The sequence below is a fragment of the Engraulis encrasicolus genome, unplaced genomic scaffold (genome assembly GCF_034702125.1).
Source record: "Engraulis encrasicolus isolate BLACKSEA-1 unplaced genomic scaffold, IST_EnEncr_1.0 scaffold_31_np1212, whole genome shotgun sequence".
Lineage (NCBI taxonomy): Eukaryota > Metazoa > Chordata > Actinopteri > Clupeiformes > Engraulidae > Engraulis > Engraulis encrasicolus.
The window spans coordinates 609,963-614,962 of record NW_026945610.1 but is presented as its reverse complement, the minus strand read 5'-3'; the positions used below and the strand labels follow the sequence as shown (position 1 = coordinate 614,962).

Genomic DNA, 5,000 nt, shown 5'->3' with positions numbered 1-5,000 from the left:
AACACAATGACAGACATTTGCTACATGGAAGACTTGGACAATGCAGCGTGCATTAAGTCATTAGCTGGCAAGCTACCGTACAAACTGAAGGAATCCTGGAGAAAATACGCCTGTGACCTGCAAGAGAAAACGAAGAAAAGAGTTAAATTCAAGGACTTTGTCGAATTTGTAAACAAACAAGTCAAGTACTTACTACACCCTCTCTATGGAAACATAAAGGACAACACCACCACCAACACAAAGGATTCAATTCGACAGAAACCAAAAGCACAAGACAAAGACATGGCTAAATCTAAGAAAGTTTTCACAACATCCGTTGCTCCATCAGCAGAGAACAAAGACAAGAAGGAAAATGAAAGCACAACATCGAACAAAACAAAATCAGTGGATTCCAATGGGAAACCATGTCTTTACTGCAGCGGAGAAAATCACAGTTTCGCAGTCTGCAAAGGATTCAAGAAAAAGCCACACAAAGAAAAGATTGAGTTTTTGAAAAGCAAAGGGCTGTGCTTTGCATGTTTGAAACATGGACATATGAGTAGTAGCTGCACAGAGAAGGCTCAATGTCAAGAATGTGCTCGTCCACATCCAACTCTGCTGCACATCACGTTCAAAGAGGCAAAGGAAGAAACAAAGAAAGATGAAAGTAAAGATGAGCAAGCTGTCACAAACGCTCTTGTTCAAGCATCTGAAATATGTAGTGTCACCGGGGCCGGTAAAGAAGATTGCTTCCTGTCCATAGTCCCTGTACAAGTCAAGGCGCAGAAAGGAACCAAGATAGTGACCACGTACGCGTTTCTGGACCCAGGCAGCTCTGCTACCTTTGCTACAGAGTCACTAATTAACGAGCTGAACTTGAATGGACGCCGCACAAGCATCTCCTTGCGAACCATGGGGAATGAGTCTGTGGTGAACACGCGCATAGTGACAGGACTGGAAATCAGTAACCTGGAAGGTGACCAGTTTATTGAACTTTCAGAGGTGTTTTCTCAGAAGGCCATTCCTGTGACGAAGGACAATATCCCACGCCAAGAGGATGTCAGTAGGTGGCCTCACCTAAAGGAGGTGAAGCTTCCAGCCATTGAAGCAGAAGTAGGTCTGCTCATCGGAGCTAACATCCCCAAGGCCATGGAACCGCTTCAGGTGGTGAACAGTGTGGATGAAGGTCCTTTTGCTGTGAGATCGGCTCTAGGCTGGACCGTTAATGGACCTCTCAAAGGAGGCAACGATGGACTGAGAACTAGGTCACCAGCAGTTACAGCTAACCGAATCTCAGTAGCCAGGCTAGAAGAGCTTTGGCATCAGCAATTCAAACTGGATTTTCCTGATGCAGGTCTGAGTGAAGACACTGAAATGTCAAAAGAAGATCACCAATTTCTGAACATGGTGTCTCAGTCTGCACAATTGAAAGATGGGCATTACAATATTTGCCTTCCGTTGAGAAACAACTCGCTGTACATGCCAAACAATAGATCAGTAGCAGAACAACGTGCACTGAACTTGAGAAAAAGATTCACCAAAGACACAGACTACCGTGCAGAGTATGTTGCATTCATGGAAGACATTCTCAAGAAAGGCTACGCAGTTCAAATCAACAGCGCTGAGTGCGCACCGACTGAAGGAAGAACATGGTATCTGCCCCATCACGGAGTCAGACACCCAGTCAAGCGCAAGTTGCGCGTTGTCTTCGATTGCGCAGCAAGCTTTGGAGGAACGTCGCTGAATCAACAGCTTCTACAGGGACCAGACCTGACAAGTTCGCTAGTTGGGGTCCTCACTCGGTTCAGGCAAGAAAGCGTCGCTGTCATGGCAGACGTGGAAGCCATGTTTTACCAAGTGGCAGTGAAAGAAGAAGATACAAATCTTCTCAGATTTCTCTGGTGGCCGGAAGGAAATCATCAGAAAGAGCTTGCCGAATTCAAGATGAAGGTGCATATCTTCGGTGCGACCTCGTCGCCAAGTGTTGCAACCTACGCCATGCAGAAGTGTGCAGTTGATTTCGAGGATGAATTCGTGCAAGAGGCCGCCACCACAGTGAAGAAAAACTTCTATGTGGACGACTGCCTCAAGTCAGTAGCTGATGAGGACACAGCAGTCACTCTGTGCTCCGACCTACGAGGCATGCTGGCAAGAGGTGGTTTTCGGCTAACCAAATGGGCAAGCAACAGCAGGAAGTTGCTCAACTCAATTCCTGAAGATGAGCGAGCGCAAGGATTTCAAGATCTCGACTTGAACAAGGACAGTTTGCCAATGGAGCGAGCGCTGGGAATCCAGTGGTGTGCTGAGACGGATCAGTTCAAGATCAAGATCAACCTCAAAGAGCGTCCGCACACCAGGAGAGGCCTGCTCTCCTTCCTGAGCTCCATCTTTGACCCTCTTGGGTTCATTGCTCCAGTGGTACTGCCCGCCAAAAGAATCCTGCAAGATCTATGCCGCCAAAGGTACAGCTGGGATGACAGTCTACCAGCTGATGTGATCAAGGAATGGACAAAGTGGACGTCAGACTTGCAACAGCTAGAGGTGTTTGGCGTTGACAGATGCATCAAGTCGGAGGCCTTTGGTGCACCAGTCTTCGCTCAGCTACACCACTTTGCTGACGCAAGTGAAGACGCCTATGGAACAACAAGCTACCTTGTCCTACGCTCCTCAGCTGGAGAGACCCAATCCTCCCTGATGATGGCGAAGGCACGGGTAGCGCCTTTGAAATCCCAGACCATACCGAGGATGGAGTTAACTGCGGCCTCAGTTGCAGTGAAGATGGACAAGCTTCTGAGGAAAGAGCTTGAATTGGAACTCCACGACTCAGTATATTGGACGGATAGCACGGTTGTGCTGAAGTACTTGAACAGTGAAAGCTCCAGATTCAAGACTTTCGTGGCCAATAGGGTGTCAGCCATCCTGCAGCACTCTCAAGCTTCCCAGTGGAGATACGTCAATACCAGCCTGAATCCGGCGGATCATGTGTCCCGAGGCATGACGGTGGAAGCATTCTTGAAATGTGAAAGCTGGCTTTCCGGACCTGAATTTCTGCGCTGCGATGAAGACCAGTGGCCAAAGAATCCAGACCCTGGAATGATCAATGTGGATGACCCAGAGGTCAAAAGGGTTCAAGCTCATGTCATACAAGTGCAAGATCCCAAGGACCCGCTGGACCAGCTGATGTTGTACTACTCATCCTGGACGAAGCTGAAGCGCGCTGTAGCCTGGTACCTGAAATTGAAAGATCTGCTGAAAGAATTGAGAGCAAACAAAAAGAAGGAACCGAACTTACCAAGCAAAGAAAGAATATACAGATTCAAGAAAGATTACAAAGCACCAAAACTTACCTGTGAAGATTTGACGAAAGCAGAGACAGAAATTGTGAAATACGCACAAAAGAAAGGATTCCAAGAAGATCTGGAAATGCTAAAAGAGCAACAAAGAGTGAAGAAAAGTAGTTCGCTTCGCAAGCTGAACCCAGTACTACGAGACGGACTCATGAGAGTAGGAGGTAGGCTGAGCCGTGCTGCACTGCCCGACGACTGCAAGCAGCAAGCCATCTTGCCAAAGAACTCCCATGTCACAATGCTCATTCTTAGACACATTCATGATGTAACAGCACATGCAGGAAGGAATCACATGCTGGCTCAGTTGCGGCAGAGATTCTGGATCCCTGGAGCCAATGGAGCCATCAGGAGAATGTTGTCCAAGTGCGTCGACTGCAAGAAGCTGCATGGCGCAGCTGGCAAGCAGCTCATGGCAGACTTACCCACATGCAGAGTCCTGCCTGATGATCCTCCATTCACGCGAGTTGGCGTCGACTACTTCGGCCCATTCCTGGTGAAAAGAGGAAGAGGAAATGTTAAAAGATACGGTGTCATCTTTACTTGTCTCGCTGTTCGAGCGGTGCACTTGGAAGTTGCGTCCTCGCTTGACACTGATGCATGTCTGAACGCAATCAGAAGATTCATAGCAAGAAGAGGACAAGTCAGAGAGATGTATTCAGACAACGGGACGAACTTCAGAGCAGCTGAAAGCGAGATGAGGAAAATGATACGTGAGTGGAACACAAGCAAGATCGAAAAGCACCTGCAACAGAAAGGTGTGCAGTGGCACTTCAACCCTCCGACAGGTTCCCACCATGGAGGAACCTGGGAGCGGCTCATCCGCTCTGTGAGAAAGATTCTGAACACCACGGTGAAAGAGCAGATGATGGATGAGGAAAGCCTCCACACCCTGTTGTGCGAAGCGGAGGCCATCATAAACAGTAGGCCCATAACCAAGGCGTCCTCTGACATCAATGATTTAGAGGCCCTAACCCCTAATCACCTCCTGTTACTGAAAGTCAAACCTGAGCTGCCTCCAGGAGTGTTCAGCAAGGACGATCAGTACACAAACCGCAGATGGAGACAGGTCCAGTACCTCACGGACATATTCTGGAAGCGCTGGTGCAGGGAGTACCTCATGCAGCTGCAAGATCGCCAGCGATGGACAACACTAGAGAGGAACTTCAGCGTCGGCGACGTGGTGCTGATCATCGACGATTCATCTCCCAGAAACTCCTGGCCGCTTGGAAGGATCACAGAGGCTCTTCCAGACCGGCGGGGTTTCGTGCGGCAGGTGAAGGTCAAGACCCGGACCAACGAGCTCCTGCGACCAGTAACCAAGCTGGTCCTGCTGCAGGAGTCAGAGACTGATTAATGGACTTTCCCATATCCTTTTCAATGCGGAATGAGTGATATAGTTATGCTATTATTTAGTTTTGACTTGAGGATTTAAGGTAAGATGATTGTGTGTTATTAGGCTCCTTGTGATTTAAGTTTTGAGTAATTGTTTCAGGGCATTGATAACAATTAGGGGCCGGAAATGTAGGAGCCTAAATGCAGTTTATTTTTGTTTGAAATATTTTTTATTCTAAAAGATGCAAATTCATAATTAAGATAAATATTGTTTGTAATTTCATGATTCAAAAGGATTTAAAAAGATGTAAAAATGCTATTTACATATGTACAGTTTATTGA

At 47.5% G+C, this 5,000-nt stretch overlaps 1 protein-coding gene across 1 annotated transcript in view; it reads right to left on the bottom strand.

Annotated features, from left to right (window-relative positions):
- LOC134443417 (disintegrin and metalloproteinase domain-containing protein 10-like) overlaps window positions 1-5,000 on the bottom strand; it is a 75,259-nt gene that overhangs the window by 15,593 nt on the left and 54,666 nt on the right. The window lies entirely within an intron of this gene.